Here is a 26482-nt window from a genome sequence, read left to right on the forward strand (position 1 = left end):
CAGAGCCGGGAAGGCGCACAAAAGATTTCCTCGTTCGCCGCCGATTCGCGAAAAGTGTTTTAGTCTTGATCATTCAGCGCGCATATTCTGTTATATTTTTTTTATATCTCGATGTTCCTCTCACCATGTGAGTAAACTGTTTGTGCGTAATCGCCGCCAGTGTTTGTCTCGAAGGATTCCTCCGCTTTACCACTCCCGAGGCGCACTTCCTATATTTTTGTTTCTCCTCCCAAGAAAGCCGATTTCTCGGTCTCCTCGTTTTCACCCAGATCGCCTTCGTTTTCTTCGCCCATAGGAGCAGTCGCCGATGCATGTGAAAGTACACGCACATACGACTCGCGCGAGTGCGCAAATGTATTTCCGGTCACGGGCGGGCAGTTCCGAATACAAATCCGCTTCGCTGAGGCCCATCCGTGCCCCGCGATGCTCGCGCTCGGAATGCTGAGCTCGTTCCGACGACGACGCTTCGGCCATTCTGCGGCGGCCACCGAAAAGGATCGAGATCGCGTCGTCGCAGGCGGCCGCTGCTGTGTAGCGCCTGCATTCTGCCTGCCCACGATTGGTGGGCAGTCGTGCCTGCGTATATAGTGCCCAAGGATACTGCGTTGGCGTTGCAGTTTCGGGGCATTCCTCTTTCAATCCGTCGCCATGTGTTTTTTTGTATGCGTTTGCGTTTCTCTTTCTTCTTGTCTGCGCTTTGCCTCCTACGCGGTCACTGTGGGCCTATCTATTTGCTCACAGGATGTGCTCGCTCTGATCCTCTCGCCAGAATATGAGACGAGCCACGCTCCCCGGGAATGGCTCGGCCTCTCGCCAAAATGAATAGCGGATATCGGTGTGTCTGCGTCTTTGTTATTACGTGTTTGCGCGCGGGTCCGTGTACCGTGGCTATGGCTGTGTGCGAAACACGGTTTCTGGCGCTTTTGGGCCTACGCTTTGAGATATGGAGACACATTAGCGATCGCCGCACGCGCATGACCTAGATGAAGCGGTGAGCAATTGGGTACGTTTCTTTTCCTTCCCGTTATTCGTTCCGAGTTACTCTTAAATTGAACAGCTTCGAAGTGCCCTTTCGTTTAGTAATGCGAAAATGGTCCCGACGTCTGCGCCTCGGTACATTCCGAATGTATTGCGTAGAGACGGAATAGCCGTATATTTAGCTATCTGAACATGCTTTAGAAGAATAAGAATGGAGGCAGCGAAAAAGAAAAGTACAAAGAAAGAGAGAGAGAGAGAAATATTAGAAGCGCCTACTGTATTTTCAGGACTATAGTCCACCCCCGATGTATAGACCCGAGAGGACAATTTGAGCTGAAAATAATAAGTTTTTCTTTGAAAAACCGAACCCGCTGTGTAGTCTGCAGGGATGAACTGCGACAGAAATTACCTGTTTTAATTTGTCTGCAACCAGTAAACGTTAGGCAAACAAAAATTTCATTATCAACGAGTAAATGTGAGTGTTTTAGTTGACTGCATATAAGGGTCAATTCATCTCGTTGGGGCTGCCAGACGAATACAAGTCAAGCGTGTCAGTTTCAACGAACGGCTTCTCGATGTCTTCATCGCCTTCAGAATCTTTAGTTCTCGCACATGGTCGACAACATTGAGCTTGAACAATGTTTAGAGGGTGCACCGATTGCTTGAATATTGTCATGGTGTTTCATATCTTACGACTTATATTTTTACACCCCAACAATATCCCGATCTGTAAGAATTAGCTGGAAATATGGGTCGTGCGCAGTGGCGACCATTGATGAGCTGATTTTGCGATGTGTTTTATCAAGGAAGAAGTTCGCAGGCGCCGTGTGGCCTCGTTATCCTTCAGCACGCGTCTGATTTTAAGCAATAAAATCATGTATAGTCCGCACTCATATAGATAGTTTTCTTCCCGACAAATTACAGCTTTTATACTTGTTTATTGATGATATTTGATGTTTTATGGCACAAGGGCCAGTATGGCCAAAGAGTGCCACTTGTTTATTGCATGGACTACAGTCCGCTAATACAGTACTTCATGATGCTTTACCTTTTGTTTAGCGCTTCTTTTATTTCGATGCATTTCGGTGTGTTCAACGCATCCTTTCCTAACAGATAGCCGACTTCTTCGTCATACGCGTGCTATTTATGCATCAGCACGCGTATCTCTGGTTCGCGGTTCAAGTCGCTAAAACCTTCGAAATAAACATGGAGCAAGCTTTCTCGTTGTTGTATCAGTTGAGAACTACTCTATCCTGTTACGCTGCATGCAGAAAGTGAAAAAAAAAATAAACGTGGGCGCGAATATTCCAGCATGAAATACTGTTCTTAAAACAAAAGGAAGAAGAATCTGGCCAAAAGGACAAAATGAACACGGCTGCGAATTTCGACGTGGTCGTCTTCGTTAGCAAGCGAAAACTACGCATTAGGAGGATCAACAGAGCAGAGTGTCTTGAGAATCAAATTTTGACGTCACAATATATTGGTATAAGCACGCCTTAAGGAAGAAGTTGTCGGGTGAGGAGAGCTAGAGAGAAACGAGGGACGTTGTTTTCACTGTTCTCTGTTCCCAATACTTGCGAGTTGCGGTCATATGCTTTAGAGTCAACAAGCGTGTATCGTTGCATGGTTTGGTTTCCTTGTTCTGTTACTTTGAATATTTTTGTTACAATTTATGTACCCTTGAAGTGACTCTACCTATTTGTTGCTTTTATTGGCTCTTGCCCACTACGTCCGAGTATGAAGCACCCTAGGAGCAATAAAGCTATAGGGACCGATAGCTTTAGCCATAAAGGACGGTCCTACGGCATTCAAGGTAAAAAAAAAAAGCTGAATCGAATAGCAGGCGATACACGCTTCGCGGGGTGCCAAATAGTGACGCCACTTGCCATGAGGCTCCCACCGCAAATGAAATGACAGTGTACGTCAGTTGCCAGATGCGGTGATATTATATTTTGGCTCAAAAAAATTCGTGTAGGTAAGCCATCTCAGCTCAAAATTAAGAACTCACAATGCAACAAGTGTTCTAATGAGTCCATGAAGTTACGCATTGTGACGGGACTTGAGTGGTCCAATGAGCAGTTTCGATCCAGTGTGTGAATCCGCCTAAAGGGATGTCAAAAGTATTGAAGAAATAAAGAAGGCGCTCCATTCAGCGTTTTTTCTGGCCGAGGAGAAGTAGAGAGAGCAAAGTGGAGGGTATGAGGGATGGAAAGAATCTATCGGACGGTTTCTTCATGAGTGAACGTGTATGTGGATACGCACTTCTACTTTGCTTTGGCGGCAGCAGCCACGACTCCAGTGAGAGGGGCGCCGTTAGCACTCCATCAATTCGTTCACTCTTTCCCTTTTATTTTCGTCTCGCTGGCTCAACATCTGCGGTCAGCACTGCACTGGGCGTATCGCAGGCTTCATATCGATCTTGAACCAACGACAGCGGTTGTAAGAAATCGCTCACAAAAGAGGCTGAACCGCAAGCGCGGTTTGAACAGTTTTAGGTCGCTCGATATGTCAGAGGTCTTCAGACATGTGTCAGTTTCCATACATTGCAAAAAATTACAGAAAAATGATTGCGGGATGAGATTAGCATTATCCACCAGAGAAAACTATAAACATCTCGGTAAGAAAGATTGCATCTCTTTTTCGTAAAGTGATAATTCCGGCACCTTATCCGGTATGAGATTAGCGACACTTGTGGCGGTTGGTGCTGAATGGGCTTAATACGACCGAGACTGCGTTTTTATCTGTAGCAGAGTCAGCTGTGTTGTACTGTAGACCATAAAGAACAAGTATCGATTCGGGGGCTTCATTGACGCCAAACATAGATGTCGCATCGTAGCCCTCCCCTTCTCCTCCACCCTCCCCTTCTTCCCGAAGAACTATGAATTACATTCTAATTCAGTGCTGTGGAAGTAGTTTGGATATCAAGTGTTTTTAATCAGGGTTGAAGTTACAATACATGGGTGCCTTTGCGTTTAGAGTGAACACTAATGCGTACGCTGTGGCTGTAAAACAAACACGCGGTTTTGCGCTCAGTGGCAGAAGACCGCGGCAACTGAACCTCCACTCAAGGTAATCTAGGAACACATCCTCAGCTATGGTGATCAAATGTATCTTCCATGACGCTTCGCTTTTTTCACCTGTTGACGCTTGAATTTCCACTTCATGTGGCATTACACAGCAACAGAAAGCAAGCAGTGAATTCCAATCGTTAGTGTCGAATTGATTCTTTTGCTAAGCTGTGAAAAACAGCGAGATACATTTCACCAAAAAGTAGAGAGGTCCTACGTCGACATCTCACAAATAGACGTTTACACCTACATAAATGCGAGTGTACACGTTTATTTGGGAAAGCTTCCAAAATATGATCTTGGAAGTCATATATAGCTGTACTATAAACTACAGTAGGAATGCGCTGAATTAGAATAGTAATTGAGAGCGTTACAGCGTTTACATGTGTAAAAGTTTTGGAAAATCGAGTTAGATACAGGTTGATGCATTGACTCTAAGGAATGCCTCGGCGTCTCGTTAATAGTCGAGATTATGCAGCTCCTTTTTCTTTTCTCATAAGGGGATAATCTACTATAGGTCGTTTTTAGGACAACCTAATATTTATATTACTTGTTTGCTTTACAGGAAATAATGATCTAGTTTTTTTTTCCTGTTGTGGCCATGACATGATGCCCTTGCAGCACCAGCTCGTACTCATTGACACAGATTGTTTTCTGCAGTGCACCCGCAGCGGCTACTTATTGGCTGCGACTTCCGGAAGTGACTTTCCTTTTATTTCCTTCTTTCCCTCAGGTGCCCTTCCGGTCAGCAGGTATTCTAAGAACCGTCTTCGCTTTGGGCCGCGAGCCATTGTTTCCGGTCGATGAGGACCAATCGAAATCCGGTCGAACGGCGCTGCCTGTGAGAGCGCTTCCTTTTCTTGTTTTGGCAGACAGGGTTTCCCTCGCAAGGGCTATTAGGGAACAATCGCCATTCTTCCGGGTGTATTTTTTTCATTTTTATGACTAAAGATTTCTGCACTGCGCCCTACTGCGTAGATATGCGCTTGCGAAGTGTCGCAGAAGAGCGATACCCAGATTATGCCAGAAGGTCTAGTAAAATTATAACGCTAAAGTTAAAAAAAAACAAAAACAAAGAAGGCGTGTTCAGATAGGTTAGGTCAGGCATTCCCGGGTGGTTTGATTAATTTTCGTGAAAAAGATATATTTTTTCCGCGTGAATTACAAGCACCACAAAAGAAATCATAGTTCTGAAAAAAAAGAAAGAAAGATTGCCTTCTCGAAATAATATAGATGCGGATAAAAAGTAAAGAATGTGAACTTCGGGAAATGTTGCAATATTGTGCAATATTCCATTTTAGCATATTTATTTGTGCGTTTTAGATTAGGGCACATCAGACTCGTACGTAATGAATTACATGTCATTAATTCTAATCTATTACATTTCTCGCACTTTTCTAATGTAACAATTACACTTTTTATTTGGTGCCACCTCTATTATTTAGCTATATTTTCGAGTAACCAATTGCATTTAATTCGTTGCTTTACTGACGATACACGCTGTGTGTAACAGGTGACGCAGCTTTAGGAACCTGAATTTGGTGGAAACTACAGTAGCACGCTGGAGACCGCACGTGTGCCTGCAACACCTTGCATTCCCTGAAGGGTCAATTATAGCCCCCAAAGAAACTTCCCGTCTCCTTATGCCATTTATTCATTGAAATAAAAATAAAGAAAACAGGTGTAGTCACCCTACAATGGTGACGGCTACTCCTTTTCTCACAGCAAAAATAACAATATATATATAAAAAAACATGCCGTAGGAAAATGAAAAGAAACGGCAAAGGCAAGTCCCACCACAATGAGTTTGTAAACAAAGTCACAAATGATGGCGCACAAACACCCGATGTCGAATGCGATGAGCATGCGAACAGATGAGGAATTATAGAGTTGAAATATAATAACACGCATAAGATACGACATTCAAGAGTGAGTCTCAACACAGAATACAAAAGAGTAGAACATGTAACATACAAGCGGTAATAATTACAAATAATGAAAGCAAGTTGGAGTTACATTGTGTGCCTATTTAGTGCGATATCTAGTACTTCCTTGTCGCATTCTTTAGAGAGACTGGTCTCATGGATGTGGTAAGACGCTGCAGTGATATTCAAAGAGACGTTCGAGCGTAGCAATTGCCGGCCTTGATCGCCAAGCTAAACCCACCTGTCGCTACAACGTACCAGCACCGCAACCACCAGCACCGTCATCACCACATGGTCTCCGGACTGCATTGAACCAGCTTGACTCCTGATGATTTAGCGAAATGAAGATCCTTGGACCATGGCCGTACGCGTCGATGGCACAGAAAGCCACGAAAGTGTTGTTGGAATACCTCAAGTTGACAGGTCTTGGCAACCATGGGTAGACTCGGTACGAACCTTCAAATGTGTGTAAAAGTGGGCTCTCTCCATCTCCTCTCTCTCTCTTCGTCCCCATACCCCTTTCTACAGTGCAGGGTAGCAAACCGGCTGTGAGTCTGGTTAACCTCCCTGCCTTTCCTCTCTCTCTCTCTCTCTCTCTCTCTCCGCCACCACATGTGCACCAAGGAGCAACCTCGCGGATGCGAATGTTCAGATAGGCACACTCGGGAGCTCAATATTTCTTGTGTCAGAGATCGCGCGTTTCATAACCAGACCACATGAAATGTGCATGCGGGAGCAAATGTATAAAACGCCGGGCTCAGTGCTGTACAGGGTGTCCCAGCTATAAAAGAAATGTGCGAATGCCATGTGGCTTGACAGAACCAAGCTAATGTTGTTTGCCGTCGCTTGGAAATATTCAAATGATTTGTTTCATTCTGTCTGATTAGATAGTTAGTCTTGAATATACACTTCTCAAATATTATATTTAGATGAAAAGTGTCAATGAGAAAATTGTGGAGCGTCATGAAAAGCTCCCAGTACAGCTTTCTGTTGCTCAATACGTGCTACATATAAATGTTTTTTTTTTCCAAACGTGAAAGTAACCCGCAAATGCCCGCAAAATTGCCACGCTACTGGCCTCTCGAGGCATTTTGCGTGTATGTGCGAGCTTCTTTCACTCTCGTAAAAGCACTTTTATGGAGCCCGCATTGAGCAACAGAAACTTGTATCGGTAGTTTTTAATGTCATTCTACAGTCTTCTCACTGACTTGTTTAATCTAATTATAATATCTGAGAAATGTATAACTAATTGCGACTAATTCTCTAATTAGGCGGAACGAAAAAAAATAGTTTCAATATCTCGAAGCAACGGCAAACAGTATTACCTTGGTTATTTCCAGCTACATGGCATTCGCATATTTCTTAACTTTGGCCAAAGTTAGCTGGGCACCCTGTATATTGTTCCTTCCCGATGTCACCATGAACCCATAAGTGCATGGAAATGAACGCCGTTTTCTGCTGGAACATCGCCTGCTCTATTCCTGGACGACAAGCAATATTTTTTTTTTCTCGTGTTAGCGATCGACCCGATGGTGACCGACAAATTTAACTGGTGCCGGTATGCCGGGGAATAGCCGCCAGGTAATTTGTACGGCTCTTCATTGACCCAACAGCGAGCTTCCGATACCTTCATAAGATCGGACAAGCACGGGACCCTGACTGTAGCGTCTGTCACACTCCCGAGACAATAGCTCCCGGACTTTGCGTGTGCCCTCAATATGCGGCCGAACGAAGAACACCCAAATCTACTGTTGACTGCTTAGACTCCCGCCCCTTTACACAAGAAAAACTTTTGGGCGCGTGGAGTGTTGACTGTGCCCAATGTGCCATTAGATCACTTTTGAACTTTTTAAGTGAGTCTGGTTTAGACGATCGCCTCTAGAACCTGCGAGACGTGCAGTCAGCGCGAAATCTGTTTGCGCAATAACTTTTTGTGCGAGATTACTTATTGCGTGGACAAGATTACTCTTACGTGTATTGCGTCTACAGTGCGCATCCGCATATTGGACAACGTGTATATAGTATCTCATTGTACCATAACATAATCATCCGCCACCAACCTTTCCCTGTATTTCCCACTTCCCCTTTCCCCAGTGAGGAGTAGCAGGCTAGAGACACGCTCTCCAGGCCGACCTCTCCTCCTTTCTCTTCATTAAAATCTACTCCTCCTCTCCGAGTCTCAGCAGCAATAAAACAATGAAGCACTGCGCTTCACAGATGACCCAGATACTGACTAACGACAATCTTGTGCGCGAGGTCTCCATCCATGACGACACTCTCTTACCGCCGATAGCGCACCTCAAGCAAGTTTTCAGTGTCGCTGCTGATGCCTTCGCGACAAAAACGAGGGATGATGACGAATGAGTGAGTGAGTGAGTGACGAAACTTTGTTGCGAACGCCTGCAGAATGGTTAGCCTTCCCCTGTTAGGGAGGCGTTACTGTGACTCGGCCATGACGTCTTCGCGGAGTGTGGCGCCTCTACTTCGGCCGCGGCCGCACTATTCCCTTTGGTCGACCGCGCCTGCCCCTCTCGAAAGGCAACGACCGAGCGATGACGAATAACAATTTTTGATAACTAGTTGTTAGTGAGTATAAGCAACCTATTAAGGGCTGCGGAAAACGCGCCGAACGCGCCAGGCCAGCTCATTCTGATTACAGTATTTGTGCAATGTTGTAAATAGTCCGAACGAAAGTAACGCGCCGCGGCGGCGGGTCCTAAGTAAAACAACGATCCTTCAGCGCTCATATAGCTGCTGAAAACGTCGCTGTCTATGCAGTTTGAAAGAGCTGGAAAAGCTACCCTTGTCGTCAGGAGGCATCGTCGGCTTTGCCATTATGGCGTTAGTACCACGTGTACTGCATGTTTAGCACGAGTTCCGCGTGCTTACATTATGGTGGTGTAGGTTCTGGATGTGACGTCATCGACTCCTCGTGACATCGCACGAAGCAGCTATCTGTTTAGGTTTCCGTACCTCGTTTATTAGTTATTCAAAACTATTTGTGAGTTTCTAAGCAAATTGAACCACTGTACAGGTGGCAGGACTCCCAAAGCCATTTGAAAATGACACGATGCTAATATGTTAAAAAAACAAAACAAAACACCGAAGCTGCCCATTAAGGCATGCTGTTCTTATTCGATAAACGCGTCGACTCCATTGAGAGAGAAAGCGCTCACACGACAGGAATGACAGGAGTTGTCGAGTCCCCGAGACAGCTCAGTCAATATACGACACATATGAAGTTGCTGCCAGAAAAACATCATTTTACACGTCGCAAACCAAATATACATTTTATGAGCGAGAACAGCGCTATATAAAAAAAATTCTTTAAGGCAATGCTATTGATGTCATATTATCAGACACAAGGCGGCACTCAACACTATGTATATACAGGCGTCTATAGTTGGGTATGTTAAATGAATTGCGCTATCATGGGATGAGCATTACTGGAGGAAACAATGTTCGTCCCAGTATTGTTTATGTATACTGTACACATTTACCTAATGTGTATATGTTTGACAACACTACACGCAGGTACTGATGTGGAGTGAATGCAACACAACGATAAAAGGGGGCTGCCCCAAAAGCAATAGGAAGTGGCGGATGATAATGAAGTCTACTGAGCTGTGTTTCGTCGAAATCGTTTTTTTATTTTTTTCGTGATATAATTATAGATAACGATGATTTTTTTTCTGTGTTTTTCTCTCAGCAGACCACATCCAGGCTACTTTCTTCATACACTATTACAAGTTATACGTGTAATCTGCCTTATCAAAGAGCATGGAGTGTTTCTGAGCATAAGCAAGGCAAGATCATCATGGCCCGAATCTAAACATGTCGGCAGTTTTGTTTCACTTGAGCACTGACAGGATGCCCAATACATGATACGACACTTTTTTGAAGAAATGGATCCTATAGCTGCTTATTTTCATCGCACGATCTGCGCAATCGCTGGAGCGCTTATTGTAAGGTCGTGTTTTCTGGGGACTCCCAAATTGTTTCCTACTTCCTCACCTGCTTTCTTCTACGTCGCCGAAGGGTTCCCATGATGTATATACATGTGAGAGATTTCCGCTGGAGAAAAAAAAAAGGAATAAAAATGAAAAGAAAGGAAACGTAATCGCATAAAAATACAAAATCAAAAGTTAGCGAGTAGAAGCTAAGGAAAACTCATAAAGGTAGGATTGAGGGATGAAACGGCCTCGTCGAGCCAGCAGCAGCAGCAACAGCGTCCGCCATAGAATGAAGCTCGGCATGAGCGATGCGCGGCGTTTTGTGTTATCCCGTCACAGCGCGCTGCTGTCGCATTTTGTGTGCCTTCCTGTGTACGTGCGCGCTCGGGCTAGTGCCCGTGTCGGTACGTGTGCGAGAGAGAGAGAGGGAGACAGAGAGAGAGAGAGGGGGGCAGGGAGAGAGAGAGGAGGTATTGAACGTAGAATAACGCCCGTTCCCCGTCGTGTCATTAATCTCCACCGGTGTTTGACGCCGCTCTCCCGGGACGCTCGAAAAAGGACAATGGCGCCGAGGAAATGCGCGTGGTCGCAGAAAGAGGAAAACGGGGAGGAAGGAAAAGAATGACAGCGTAACGGGAGCCGCCCGTGAGAGGCGGCTGTGAATTATTGCAGCCGACATTTTCCTTTTTCGTCCCTTGTGCGCAGTGCGTCCTCTTCGTACCTTTTTTGTTTTCTTTAGTGCGTGTGTGTTAGTGTGCGCACTTGTATCACGTTGAGCCTATGCGTTTGCCAAGTGGGGGAAATAGAAACGCTGCGAACCTTTTGACGTTTTGCATAGCCGCTTTCTCATATTTCCGGTTCCGTTTAAGCGCCCCAATTAAGATAAAGTGAAAAAATAAACAACAATTATAATGGAAATGTAGCGAGTGGGATTTCAAATCTGGAAAGAACATGTCGCCGTGTTCCGATTTTTGCAACGTCAGGTTCCATTAGAAGAATGCCGTTTATGCTTTCGTCTAGGAATAGCTATTGACGTACTGTTAGGACGTGCTGTTGACGAAGCTCAAAAGCAACAAATGGACTCCCCATGCAATAAAGACGAAGCACTCCATCGTATCTTTTTGGCGAGTCCTTTCATTCTTTAGTGGTTTGTTAGTAGTTCTGAGTACATTATAACACGACCGTCGTCGAATTTTTACTCGTACTTTAAAAAAGCAATCAATGTTGTTAATTTCAGTTATCGTTGGTTGCATCCGATATAAAAATAAGGCCCAGCCTTTTCTCCAGTTTTTAATGAACACAGAAGCGTACAAGACTGAGCCGCATTGCTCACCACACTTTACTCGAAAACGTTGTGAATGGAGGCATACAGTTTTACAAAAAACTTAATCTAGAAATATCTCACGTGGTAGTCGTTGAGTAACCACGAAAACGTAGCTCATAGATTTATCTACATTTTGGCAATGATTTTTTGACAAGGGACATTCCAGCTTATTTTATTGTTTCATGCGGTTCATTTGTGCAACGTTGTAAAACGTGAAACTGTTATTTTTAACAATGATGTGTTTTGCATGGGCTATTATTGTCTCAGTTATTTTCAGCGCACGAACAAATCACTGCACTTCTGATCATACGTGCCTATAAATGTAAATGATGGTTTCTAATCAATATGCTTACCATTCGTGAGTTTTACATTGCAGACGATTCCAAACGATAATTTCGGCCATTTCACGTACTGGCCATTGTTCACACCTTGGATGAGCAACCACATCGTGGTCACAGGCACATGCTGCTCTCACTGTGAACCTTTCTCTCTATGAAGCAATGTTTCTGATTGTGTGTGTTAGCCAGTGACATTTCTGCCACCCACTCGAAATCGAAAGTGTCTTCTTGAGTATAAGGCGTGATGGCTGGAAAGGCACGACACATTACTGGTGTCCAGAACGTTTGCAGTTACACGTCATCCTGCACAGAGGGACGCGCACATTGTTTTACGTCTTGCCTCAGAGCAATACTTTAAGAACAATTATAATGCTGCGACAAACAGTCAACGCGGGTACAGTTTTTCGCCTGTCGAAAGGATCTTTTAATCACATCTCGCGCAGAACGCGAATAGCGTTCTATACATTCTAGAATATACGAGTTCACCAACGATTACTCTGATACATATGTGCAGTGATGCATGTATAGATAGCGGATGCTTATGACCCGTCAAAGTTCAATGTTCAACGACCGACGAGTTCGTTCGCGGCTAACGTTGTGATTAGAGTGTTGCTCATCTTTCTGAGCATACGTTCGACCCACGACGAGTTACATTCCTGACCCACACTTTGGGCGTTATTTGCCGCTCTTCATGGTCACTACAACATAATAATGAAAATAAAAGCGCAAGGTGTAGAGTTCAGAGACTAACTCGCGGCGCGGCTACAGGCGCTCATCAGCGAGCCGGGCGTCAGAGCGGCCTCTGTGATTCGAGGCGAACCCGCGTCACCGTTGTGGTCATTAAGCGAAAGCGAAACAAATGATTTCGAGATTGAGCTCAGGCAAAGAGAAGCAAAGGGGTCGTTGAGATTCTCGGTGATGCAGCGCTAAGCAAGCCGACGATCAAGAAACAAAGGGGAGAAGTAATTACGACCGGAGGAGAATACGAGCGGTACGTTGCTTGGCAAAAGCCGAGACCAATGAGAGGCGAAGGCGGGGGAAGAACAAAGAGCGGGCACAGAGATGAAAAAAAAAGATATACAGAGAGTGGGACTGAAAAATCAGTGATTAGAAAGGCGTCTCGACGCGAGAAAATGAATCGCGGAGCAAAGTAGCGACCAAGACGAGCACGTAGTGATGAGCCCAGGAGGTGACATTACGCATTCGAGAAAAAAAAAAATTGAATGCAAGAAGCAGTTTACGAAGCGCTCACACCCCGCCTGCGGCGTCTCGAAGGGCAGACAAAGCTTGACTTTCAGGCGCGCGTGTATCTGCGCGTTCTCTTTCGCTTTGCTCTTCAGGCATTTTCTGTTTTCTCTTCGGTAATTAACGCATACGCTCGCGGCCATCCGCTCGTCTGCGTGCCCTGCGCATCAGGCGATGCTCGTCAGAGCCGTCAGCGCCCACAAAACTTGAAATATTTAGTTATTTCGTTAGCTTTTCCGCTTGTTCGCCATACCACGTGCTAGAATGGGTTGCGGGTATCAGCAGCGATGGCTGCTTTCTGTCAGAAGGGTTAGAGAGGGTTACATTAGCGAGAAAAGAACAAACATACTTCCATAGAAGTGCCTCACGGGCCTGTTTTATGTTTTCCTCTTCGCTGGGCACGCGTACACGCACCCTTCATCACACGGCTTAGCTCCGGACCACGAATATCTCTTGAACGACGAAGTGCTCTTAAAAAGACACATCTGCGGGTATGTAATGCGCGTGACGGCGCTCATATTGTTCTCTATAACCCTTAAATTTTGTGGTCATCGGCAGCATTATTTTCCTTCTCGTTTCTCAGATCATGTCCTCACTCCTTATCTCCACGAACAAATTATCCTCCATGCTTTCCATCTCTCTCTCTTGATTGGAAGCCCGATTACCCAGCGATAGGCCTTCGGTTTCTTTTGAATAAATAACCATGCTATATTCAAGCCATGACTATTCCCCTACTACACACGTAACACGCTAGCTTCAAATTGCAACATCTCCAATAGTAATCAGGTCCGCCTTATACTTTCAAAGAAAAAAAGTCCCAGTTTCGCCCAAAAGGCGAAGCATTGATTGCGACAGCACTTTAGCAGACTAATAGAAATAATAGAATATGAAGTAAGGATAGTACTTTTATCGGCCGTATCAACTCGTAAACATTCGCTGTCTAACCAAATTAACAGGCACGGTGCCAGCGCGCACAGCAAACGTGAACACATCCCATTCGATGACCACAAACACTCGCCGTCAAGTCGCTGGCATGTGGAAGCGTGGCGGCAGCAGCGGGCCAAGTGACCTTCATGCTGTCTTTAGTTTCAACGCAAACTGAGTGCCGAGGACACACAGCATGTACAAAACTGCAAGCCGTCGATGCACCTAGACTCTGCCCCAAACACAGATCGCTCTCAAGATACGTCCATGCGACTGCTCGCAGCCACCACATATGCTGTTGCAGCCGGTGCCTTGCAACTTTGGGAACCTGGCGCGCGACAGAAGACGGCGTGCTTCCTCCCCGCTTTCCTTCCTTTCGCGCGGGCGAGACTGAGCCGCGATCGTCGGCTCACCCCGCACGCTTTCACTCTCACATACAGCGCAGGGCGCTGCGACGGTGTTATCACCCTCGGACTTTATACCGAACATCATGGCGACGACAACGCAGACGGCAGAAACGCTGCTTGAGTGTCCATATAATTGCTGTCGCAAAAATAACGGAGCTTTAATTACGCGGGCGCCGTTAGGCTATGCCGCCCTATACAGAGTCGACATCCCGGGTAAGTTCCGGTGCTACTCGCGGTTCAGTTGAAAGGCCGGTGAAAATCCAAGCATCACAGTTTAAGCGGAGATCTGCAGGCGACAGTGGTTTCTCAAACACTCCTGAGTAATGATCGCGTGGAGGGACACAAGACTTGGGGATCGGAAGCGTAGATCGATGAAGACGAGGTGGTAACTTGGGTGAAAGAAATGGTGGAAGGATCGCTTTACAGTAAAGTTTGAAATACAAGTCAACGTTGGCTTTAAAAGTCCTAGAACTATATTTTTCAAATGCTCCATTGCTCAATGTTCTTCGTCCCACAACGTTATTTTCAGCACTTTCCCGTTAGTATAAAGGAACTCCTAGCAGTTCTGCAGTTCTTTAGATGGAGAATACGAATTCCGAGCCACGACAAAGAAAATATAAGAAGCCAATTTTACCTCTAAGTTTGGGCTCTCGATATTAGAAGCCTGAGAAAATATTTGCGCAACAAAGACGAGTACTCCAACAATATATATATATATATATATATATATATATATATATATATATAGGGTGTTTCAGTGAACACTTAAAAATATTTAAAATTTGCTTTGTCAGTTATCACAAGCCTAGTTCACGAGCTGGTGTACTCGAAGCGGCTGACAATACTTGCGCAAAAAACTGAGATGCAAAATTGACAAATTAATAAATACTCACAATATGAATTTTTAACTAGTTACACTGTGGCCCATATTGCAATTTAGAAATTCTAGCCGTGGAGTTCGCAAGGCGCATCCACTTGAAACGAATATTCAAGATGACACCAGTATCGAGATATAAATGCCCGAACTTTGAGGAGAAATGCACTGGCGTTCCAGTTAATTTGTTAACAAAACGTCGTTTCGTATACTAAAGCACACAAGTAGCTTAGTGTACTTAGGGCATTTATATCTCGAAACTGGTGCCTTCCTGAGAACTTGTTCCAAGTGGATCCACCTTGCGAAGTCCACTGCTAGGATTTGTAAATTGCAATATGGGTCTTAGAGAATTGGCTAAAAAGTTAATTAGTGAATTATTGTTAATTATTAGATTTCGCATATCAATTTCTTGCGCAAGTAGTGTCCACCACTTCGAGTAGACCCGCTCATAATCTAGAATTGAGCTGTCTGCCACAGGCGCGCTCGCACATATTATCTGTGTCTGCCCGCGATATAGTGCTCAGTGACAAGTGGTGTGCAGAGTACTGGACCAGTTGGACAATCGTCCACTATCAGAACTGAAAGCTTTGGGTGAGTACTCCCACAGAACATCCATGCTAAAGGCCTTAAGGTGCGGACACATTAGCGGCAAGACGCGCGCGGCACGCCGCCGGTGGCAAGAACGCCGCGCGGCAGAGAGGCCACATCGGTTGTGAGCGCGGCGGCCACCGCGGAGTCACGTGACAGCACTGATCTCGCCTTGTCTCGAACTGCGCGAGCATAGGCGCGATATCGTGGTTGTCGCGCGCTTTTTCTTTGCTCGGTTAGCAGACAGCGCGCTGATTGCGTTGATAACTGCAATGGCAGATGCAGACGACGATGTTCTGACGACGATGAGCGTTTTGGTCATTGTGTGTTCTCTGCTGTTGCGACGGCGGCGCGCGCAAAAGGCACGCAGACGAAGCACTAGTGCTGTTTGTTGCGGCTGGCTCGGAGCGCTCGGTCGTCGATCGTGGTTCCGCCGCCGCCGCTGGAAGTTAACTGCGGCATTAGCCAAGAGGTGGCGCTTAGGAGAAAGCCCGGATAAAGCCCCTCAATTTTCCAAAAGTAGCGCCATTCTTAGATCTTTCCGCCACCCCGCTCACCCAGGCGCTTCCTCCTCCACTCCTCCTGTCGCCCAAGCCTCCTCCGCTCCCCCATTGGCCAATCTGTGTCACGTGAAAGCGGGCCCCGCGCTTTTGTATATTTTTTTCTTTCCGGCGCAGAGCAGGCGCCGCGCTTTTGTATATCTTTTCTTTCCAGCGCGCTGCGACCCCCAATCTTGGGCCTGCGACCCCCATTCTTGGGCCTGCGCGACGAAGTAAGGCAGGCGGTTTGAAGGAGCGCGGTAGTTTTATACAATGTGTTAGGGCCGAGTGCTTAATTGCGATGCCGTGCTGCTGCGCCTACGGTTGCCACAACAGACCCAGTGACGGCAAAAAGCTTTTTGTTTTACCATCCGCCGGGCGCAACGCAAAACGAAGAAAAGTGTGGATTCACAAGATCGGGCGGGCTGACTTCGAGCAAGTGGCAAAGAACGCGCGGCTTTGTGAAGTGACACGGCTCCTCCAACCTCTTCTTTTGACGCCCGTGTCAAAACGGGCCCGTGTCCAGTGCATTGGGGGTGCGTTAAAGAACCCCAGCTGCAAAAAAAAATTAATCCAGAGCCCTCATTATGGCGTGACTTATGAGATCGTGGTGTTGGGATGTAAAACCCAAGAATCAACTTTTCTTCTGTCTTGTGTGCCTTGACTGTTCCAGTTAACGCAACACTGCTTCCTTGTGAAAACTTACAACGCAAAAGAATACAGACGCACGTAGTATACAGAGATAAAATTAGCACTTCAACAAAAGTGTTGCTGGTGCCAATGAGGGAGGGGGATAATTATTTTCTGAACCTCTTTCCAGTTGTCCCATCAAGTTCCTTCTTTCGTAATCTTTATGTCTCATCTACCACATCCCTTTCTCCCTTCCCCCGGTACAAGGTAGCCAACCGGAGATATTCCCCGGGTAACCTCACTGTCTTTCCTCTTCTCTCTCTCTTTCTCTCTCTCTCTCGTGTCTTACAGTCCTCGTAAAAATTCGAGGGGAAGAAGGCTCGGATGAGTGTGCGTATGTGTTTCACTTTTCTTTACGTACTCGTTATCTTTCATATATCGCATCCATTTACCCCTTTGCCCGGTAGAAGGTAGCCGACCGGAGATAGATATTCGCTGGTTAACCGCCATGTGTTTTGCTTTGCCTTTCTCTCTCTCTTTCATGTCTTACAGTCCCCATAGAAATTCTAGGGGAGGAAGGCTCGGAAGTGTGTGTGTGTGTGTGTGTGTGTGTGTGTGTGTGTGTGTGTGTGTGTGTGTGTGTGTGTGTGTGTGTGTGTGTGTGTGTGTGTGTGTATGCGTGCGTGTGTGCGTGCGTGCGTGTGTGTTTCGTTTTTCTTTTTGTATTCTTTATCTCTCATCTGTCGCATTCCTTTCCCCCTTGACCCGGTACAAGGCAGCCTACCGGAGATATTTTCTGGTTAACTTCCTGTCTTTCCTTCGCCTTTCTCTCTCTCTCTCTCACTCTCTCTCATGTCCTGCAGTCCCCGTAGAAATTCGAGGGGAAGAAGGCTCGGAAGTACATCGTGGTGGCCCGAAAACACTAATTGCTGAAGAGATGATTGCGAAAGTGCACCTCACTGTAGGGCCAAGTAATTCACTGTTGCGCAGCTGGTTTTCTGAACTGGGCTGCGAAGAACCGCGAGCGCAAGTATTCCAAGCCAAGCACGTCGCAGGTCTCCCAGATATTAGACTAAATGCGCGTTCCCGCGGGCCTCCCGGTACAGAAACCACTCGCGACAGGAACTTAGTGACCTGCTAAAAACGAGGAAAGGAACGAGACGTTAAGTTTAGTAATAAAACTTTCAAGGAGCGAGTGCGTGCGCACGCCCTTACGTATACACCATTGCCGCCCACTGGAAAGATGTAGAGAACGTGAATGCTCCTGATTGCTCTTATTAATTGCTTTACGCTAAACGAGGCCTCTGACCGCACCAATGACAACAATTCATTTTTTCTCCCTGTTCTCAATGTTGTATCTTCTTTGTAATCGCCTAACATCGAGTTGCGAGCGCTTATATGCTTTACTCCATAGGAAAGAGAGCGAATGCGCTCGTTCCGATAGCGAAATGCCGCGGGATCAGCTTGGCTGACGTGTGAAAGTGCCCTTCCAATTTTGCCGGATCGAACTTAGGGAGCTCAGCTATCAAGGCCGGCGCTTGGGCGGGAATCTCATTTAACAGAATACAGGCTATACTGTCTCCCATGGCGCTCATTATAAACTCGAGTTTCCGGACTGCCGACCGCTTGCTTAGATTTACAATTCTTTTTATTTTGGCAGTATACAGTTGTGTTTACATTCTTCTACGATGCGATGGGGAGGTGTTGACTGTTTTGGTTCGCTCTTTCTTCCTTCTTTCTTTGCATTATTTAACAAAGCCAATTAGTATGACATGGATGCACGTGGATCGGACGACTTGAATCGCGGCTATATTGAATACCACTGTAGAAATAAAATACATATCATTAAAAGCTGCATTCCTTCTTATCTTGTTATGATTGGCGTTTCTTGGAATTGACCTAATAGTAATTACAAAATAAACGTTCCGTTTGTCGGTTTGTTAACCAAATTGCTGGTTAATCATTGAAACTTAAGGACAGCGAATGGAAAAAGCATGAACTCAAAGGGGCAGTAACATCGAGCAAACTAAGAGAAGGTGACAGCGAATAAGGCAGGACAAACGCAATCCTGCCGCGCCTGTTGTGTTTTGTTTTCATTATTGGTATGACTAGAAAAGGAAAGTTTGCCGTCCTTGACGAAGCACGAGATACTTCCCGCCCTAGAGCAAACGCCAGTGAAAAGTACAAGATCCCTTGAATAGAGTATACGAGAACAAGCACCACCATGCGCAGATCCTGAAACGAGTGAAAAGGTAGCCTAAGGCGACAAGCACATGTACAGTTTCACACACCACAGGACGAATGCAACTACAGATAATTACACATAACTATACATGACAAACTTCCTCATGCATGAGTCTTGTACACCCGGCGATAAATGTTTACGGACCACGGGTCCTCCGAAAACGTTCGATTCCCGAGCAACCTGTATCAGTAGGCAGTGAAACTGTGTACGACAATGTTGTTCGTATACTCTAGTCGAGGCCCGAAATGCAAATGCCAGACTGCGTGGTGAGGTTGCGGAGGTATTGAGCTTTTTCTCAGATCTCGTGCACCCGCAATATATTGCAGCCGAGTGCACATATTGTGCTGTACTGCTATACATATGGCCCTGGGCTCTGACACGGTGATTTTTTACAGAGAACTAAGATTGTGTTCTTGGGAGCGATAACAGTAAGGGGAACCATGGAGACCGATTCTTTGTAACATCCACACGACGACAATGCTTAATGGAGCCAAGGAAGGCATAGAAGAAATGACTGGTTCTCTTTAATGAACAGCTGCATCAATAATGAATTAGCGTTAGGTCGCTATAAACGAACTATAGCATATTAAGGCAAAGATAAATGAAAGTGGAATATATGACTATCTACAAAAAAAAAAAAAATCTACTTTCTAACAGCGTTTTTCGCCGTGGTCCGGTTTTCGTAGTAGTTTCACCTCCATTGGCGAGATTCCAATGTATATAGTGTAAAAATAAGAAGTGTTTCTTAGCATTCAGCGTTTTTACGAGTTAAATTCGTAGTTTGTTAGATTCGTAATTTGTAAGACATCGTTCTATGTGGTCGCGCTTTTTTTTCGCATCTTATTCATCCATAAGTTTAATATAAGCAAAGAGAACGAGAGACGCAAACGGTATGTGAGAGAGAGAACCGAGGACTAACATTCTCCTTTTGTCATTGAACGTCTTTTACTAAAGACATCTAAGATCTTTGTAGAGGCATATGAGACTACACGCAGAATGCTGTCAATATTTGTAAGAGCACGCATGTGAAAGGGCTGAACCGAGTACTTTGCGATCACTCGGTCGTTTGTGCTTTCGTTTGGGCCTGAATAGGACCTGCATTATTTGTAAATAAATAAATAAATAAATAAATAAATAAATAAATAAATAAATAAATAAATAAATAGCACACTTTTTTTTGCGTATAGGTAAGAAGTTTCATCCGAGTGCCCAACTACTCACTTTGATGCCTAAATCGCGATTGTCCCGATGCAGTCCCATCCAATAAACAGTCACGAGAAAGCGCCACGATAAACCGCCACTAGAGTTAGATCAATTGGGTCGATTCATGTAAGAACTACGAAAATATAAGAAGCGCGTTTACCAAAGGAAAAAGAAAAAAAGCCAATCACACGTTTCAGGCGAGGACAGCACAGATATAGGAGCGTCCGCAGATCACCAGAGTTTCACAAACGAATGGTGCCAAAGTGCCACCGAAGGCCTTAACCTCCGATGGGCGAGGCCTGCGGTCGATGGGGACCTATAACTTTTGGGGAGAAGAAAAAAGAAGACGCCTGCTCCGACGCGAGGCGGAGCTATGGGCACGTTGTGCGTGGCGACAAAGCTTTCCTCCTCTCCTGTGCCCGCTCTGCTTCCTGAAGGGCGAGAAGACACGTGAGGATAAAAGCGACCGCCGTTTGTCTCACCGTACGTGCTGCTGTCCCTCGTTTGCTTTCAATAGCGGCACGGCGTCGCTCTGCCGCAAACTGCTGCGTTGCCGCCTAGCGGGCTTTGTCTCTCTACTTTGAAGTGTTTCTTGCGCCAGGTTTAAAATTTTCCGATCGCGAAGCGGCGTCTTTCTTCTGTGAATGCGCTGAAAGATACTTTTCTTCAGCTGAAAAACTGACAACAATTTCAGCACGTTTCTTTTTTGATTTGCTATATATCAATCAAGAAGAAGAAAAAAATGGAAGTGCTGTATTTATTTTTGAGGAATATGTTTATGCCTTAGGACTTAGATGTTGTCTTTTCCTTTCTTTTTGCAGAAAACAATTCGGATCCAATTTAGAAAGCTTTTCGGCCGTGAGAGCTGTTTGTCGTAATCCAGTCGACCTTTTGCTGGTAACATGTACAATTAGACGATCGGCCGGCCCATTTTCGTCCGAAGAGTTCTGACATAGCGGCTTTCTTGCGAATACGAGCCCGTGTTGTGATGCTGGATCATTTCTGTGACGTCTTCCCCTTGCGTTAGATCCTTTGTCGCAACAAGAACTGTACAACTACGCAAGCACATGACCATGCAATGGAAATTGGTATAGCTAATGTATGTACAGGCGCCGTCAGTCGGCGCATACGCACCATGGTAATATTCAGGTCGCGTCAACTTGCTTTTGCCTTGCAGTGATAGCCTGAAAGCTGCGACGTCTTGAGAAGTATACATTGCATGCAGCAGGACACGCAGTGGGCCTATTCAAGAGGCAGTGGCGCAGGGGCTGAGCAACAACTGAAAACGTATTCTAAATGAAAGTTTCCATAGAGGGAAACACCTATTCGTGCATGATATAGTACTATTGCCTCACTATTTACTATCTTAGTTACTATTTCGCAGCATATTAAAGATGCTGCGGCTGATATAGCAGTGACTCATTTTGACAATTTGTGCAACCTGAGGTAAAGAGAGCGCCGAATCTAAGCATTGCCAAGCGCGTCCTCGAAGTTGTTCAGAGGCCTTGTTCAAAACGATTTCCGTTCGTAAGTGATATTGCTTTTGGCCCGCGATCTTTTCTATTATGTTCAGCATCAGAAATGGCTGCCATTTGCTCTTATGAACAACTATAGCACGAATGTTTGTGAATAAAGGCCTAGGTTCTTTCATACTCATCCTAAACTCATTGACGTGTCGCTGAGGGCATGCTGTTCTGGTAACATTGGTCCGTTTCATTTTGCTATACCGTCTATAGATGACTAAATTTTCGTTTCTACAGGCGCCAAAATGTAGTTCGCAAAAGCCTATACTAAACGTAAAGCACACGAAATACCGGGAAGTGAAGTTTCCCTAAATTTATTTTAAGAAGCCCTTCTTTCCGTAACTGTGAAATAGAGAGCTGATTGTAATATTGATCGCCCATCCTCACGATAATTAATGCCTCCTTGTTACACGAACAACTCGTCGTTATTCCTGCACAACACCGCTTCGCCATCAAGAGAAGAGAGAGAAAATAATGTAGAGAAAGGCAGGGAGGTTAACCAGAGGTAGTTCCGGTTGGCTACCCTGCGCAGGGGGAAGGGTTAAGAGGGATAAAAAGAGAAACAGAGTAGAAGGGGGAGATAGAAAGAAAGGGAGACAAGCACGAACAAAGCGCGTACACTACAGAGCGGTAGGGGGCGGCATTCTTAGAGTCTGTCGTGAAGCCCCGTGGACCGCAAGAACCTTACTAGCGCGAGTAGGGCCTTCAACGCGGATGTTCTTTCGGAGCATTGGCCTAAAGCTTTTAGTTCTGAAATTGGACGATTGTCCAACTGGTCCAGCACTCTGCACATCACTTGTCTCTCAGCACTGTATCGCGGGCAGACACAGATAATGTGTGCGAGCGTCTCGTCGATGTTACATGTGTCGCACGTGGGGCTGTTGGCCATTCCTATGAGGAAAGCATAGGCGTTTGTAAAGGCAACGCCTAGCCACAGACGGTAGAGCATAGTCTGGTCACGTCGGGGTAATCCAGGCGGGAGGTGCATCCGTATGTCCGGAGACAACGAACGCAACCGACACATTGTGAAAACATTCGAGTCCCACAGGGGCAAAGTACACTCACGGGTCATCAATCGCAGCTGAGCCGCAGCGTCTGTTCGCGAAAGCGGAATGAAGACTCGTTGACCACTTTCATGTGCAGAACGGGCGGCTTCGTCGGCGTGGTCATTCCCGCTGATGTTACAATGTCCTGGAAGCCACTGAAAGATTATGTTGTGTCCCTTGTCATAGCTTTGGTGATATATGTGCCGAATTTCTGAGGCCAGTTGTTCATTGGGTCCGTGGCGCATTGGGCTTCGTATGCACTGAAGGGCTGCCTTGGAGTCACTAAAGACTGTCCATTGTTGCGGTGGCTTCTGCTTAATGAAATCAAGTGCAGCACGGAGCGCCGCGAGTTCTGCACCCGTCGATGTGGTCACACATGAAGTTCTTAATTTGATTTCCTCAGATTGTGCTGGGAATATGACTGCAGCAGCAGAGCTGTTGAGTTTTACTGAACCGTCCGTGTATACATGTTGGCGGAATCTGTGCACGTTGTGAATGTGCTCCAAAGTTGCTTGTTTCAAAGCTTGAAATGGCGCTCCAGCTTTCTTTCTGATTCCTGGAATTGTCAGTTCAACTTGCGGCCGGTGCAGACACCACAATGGATCTGACAATCGTGCAGCGGGCGTAAATCCTGATGGCAAGTACGATTGATGTCTTTGAATAGTTTTAGCAAAGGTTGAAAGTGGCCTCTTTGCTGGCAAGCAAGCAAGATGGTGTGAGGGAATCCGAGTCAGGTGTCGGATGTGCGCTCTCAGGACATCTGTATCAATGTATACTGTCAAAGGAGCGTCTCTGGCTATGGCCACTGTCGCAATCGATGACGTAGTTTTGGAAAGACCGAGACAAGTCCTGAGTGCTTGGGCTTGCACGCTCTGTAGTTTGCGAATATTCGTGGTGCAAGTATTTCCTATTACAGGTAAGCTGTACCGCAGGAAGCCCAAAAACAGTGCTTTATATAGTTGCAACATTGATGGTACTGTTGCGCCCCAGGACTTGCCGCCGAGAAACGCAAGAAGGTCCACAATGGCGGCCAAACGCTTTGCCATGTACGAGATGTGAGGGCTCCAAGACAAGTCTCTATCAATGATGACGCCAAGAAAGCGGTGCGTTCGTCTATATTGTATAATTTGGTCATTAATCCGCAAAGCATACGGGGCCATCGATTTGCGAGTAAAAGCAACCAGTGCACATTTCTCAGCGGAAAGCTCCAGGCCTTGTCTTCTTAGGTATCTTGACACAACTGTTGAGGCTTTCTGAAGTCGTGCGCGAACTTGTACACGTGTCACGCCTGAAGCCCATATGCAAATGTCGTCTGCATATACGGAGAGTTGTACGGTTCGCGGTAACGAATCAGCGAGACCAACGAGCACCAGGTTGAAAAGGGTAGGGCTGAGTACTCCGCCTTGCGGTACACCACGACTGGTATAGCTAGATGGCGTTGGTCCATCTTCAGTCAAAATAAAGAAAGATCTTCCATTCAAATAGTTGCATATCCAGCAAAAGGTGCGTCCACCAATCCCTACAGCTTCTAAGGCGTCCAGAATTGCATGATGATCTACATTGTCGTACGCACCTTTAACATCAAGGAATAAGGCCGCAGTGATGCGTTTCAGGTGTTTCTGGTGTTGTACGTATGTTACCAGGTCGATAACGCTATCTATTGACGAGCGGCCACGTCGAAAACCAGCCATTACCTCTGGATAGACGTTGTAAAATTCCAGGTACCATTCTAACCGTGTAAGGATCATTCTCTCCATTACCTTGCCGACACAGCTGGCCAGTGCTATTGGACGGTAAGATGACAATTCCAACGGGGACTTGACAGCCTTGAGGAGAGGAACAAGCCGACTGGATTTCCACGTTGTAGGGACCAGGCCGTCACGCCATGATGAGTTGTATAGGCCAAGAAGGGCATCTCTGGCCTCCTGACCAAGGTTTGCAAGTGCAGAGTATGTGATGCCGTCGTGTCCTGGTGACGAAGATCGCCGGCACCCAGCAAGTGCGGCCTCCAGTTCTTCGATGGAGAAAGCAGCGTCCATACGAGGATCTCGGGAGCAAGGGGGCACTATGGGAATAGGTGCGCAAGGTGAGTGCGTGAGCGCCGGACCCGCGATCCTTGCGCAGTAATCTTCGGCTACCTCGACTTCTCGGCGTCCTTGATGTAGGGCTAAAGACTTAAATGGACGACGCTGTTGAGGAGCACTGCGAAGTCCACGGATTGTTCTCCAGACAACCGACAGAGGTTTACGCGGGTCGAGAGACTCACAAAACGATTTCCAGCGTTGATTTTGCAGTGCAGCAAGGCGACGCCGAATTTTCTTTTGAATGCGTCTAGCCTCTCTAAGGTCGTATAATGATTTAGTCCGCCTGTACCGTCGCTCCGCTCGCCGGCGGATTGCACGGAGGCTCTGTATTTCCGAATCAAAATCTGTGTATTTCTCTAATGGCCGATATGAGCGCATGGCATCCTGCATAGCCTTGGCGATCTCAAATTCTAGTGTGGATGAAATGCCTTCGTGACATGCGTCTTCCATAAGTGATTTAAACACGGGCCAATCTATTGTTCGTATAAAATTTGATGGAACGGATTTGGTGAGGCCTTTTATCTTCAGGTAGGTAGGAATGTGGTCGCTGCCGTGCGTTTCTATATCTGCGAACCAATGGACGCAGCGAGTCAGGCACCGCGAAACAAACGCTAAGTCTAAACAACTACTGTATGTCTGTCCGCGCAGAAACGTGGGACTGCCATCATTTAGACAACAAAGTTCATGGTCACAAACAAAGGACACGAGGTTTCTTCCTTTGGAATTGATCTTGTTGCTTCCCCAAAGTGAATGATGCGCGTTGAAGTCCCCAACAACAATCCATGGACCAGGTGTCGTATCTATAATGTCACTCAGTCTCTGCCTATCGAAACGACTTGATGGAGAAAGGTAAGCGCCCACTAAAGTAAACGCAAGTTTTTGTTTTTTCACGGTCAAACACACATACTGATTAGTGTCATGTGGCCGCACTGGATGAACAACATAAGTCAGGTCACACCGTATGTAGATGGTCACTTTGCTAATGTCAGTACAAGTCGATGACACATGAGGTTCGTAGCCTGAGATCCGGACGGGTTTCTGTAGCTTCGGTTCACAGATGACAACGATGGGGAATCGATTGGTGAAAACGTAATGGCGAAAATCACTCCGAGATTTCACGCCGCGGGCATTCCATTGCATAATAGATGCTTCCTTGACTTGTCTGAAGAACGGCTGACGCGGTAGAGCCATTGTGCTTGCTACTCGAGGCTCGCAAGAACCGGATCCAGGCCGTCCAGCACTTGTAGTGCACCTCGAGCAGATGGCGTCTGCATGTCGTTTATCAACACGCGAATGACTTTCATTAGAGATTTTATTAAGGCGATAACTTGTTTGTCTTGACTGCGCACGTGATCGGAGCCCTCATTGGTTCGTCGGTAGTCCACCGTCGACCTTTGCTGGGCTGGAGGACTTAATGTCGGAAGTGCAGGCCAGTCGTTTGCAGTAGAGGTATTCACTGCGTCATCAGACACCGTGTTGGTAGTGTGGGTGAGCGCCTTGGGAGCACCAGCCTCAGGAAGTATCGTCTGTCTTGCGACGGTATCAGTATTTCTAGACGAAGATCGTCTACGGCGACGGTGGACACTAC

General features: G+C 46.2%; 1 protein-coding gene across 1 annotated transcript in view; it reads left to right on the forward strand.

The window, feature by feature from the left end:
- The first annotated feature begins 935 nt into the window (after positions 1-935).
- LOC139059332 (uncharacterized) overlaps positions 936-26482 on the forward strand; it is a 47136-nt gene continuing 21589 nt past the window's right edge. The window contains exon 1 of the mRNA XM_070537598.1: positions 936-1003. The gene's annotated coding sequence lies outside the window, so the exon portion shown is untranslated. The remainder of the gene's footprint in view (positions 1004-26482) is intronic.

This window comes from Dermacentor albipictus, chromosome 4 (genome assembly GCF_038994185.2).
Source record: "Dermacentor albipictus isolate Rhodes 1998 colony chromosome 4, USDA_Dalb.pri_finalv2, whole genome shotgun sequence".
In the NCBI taxonomy this organism is placed as follows: domain Eukaryota; kingdom Metazoa; phylum Arthropoda; class Arachnida; order Ixodida; family Ixodidae; genus Dermacentor; species Dermacentor albipictus.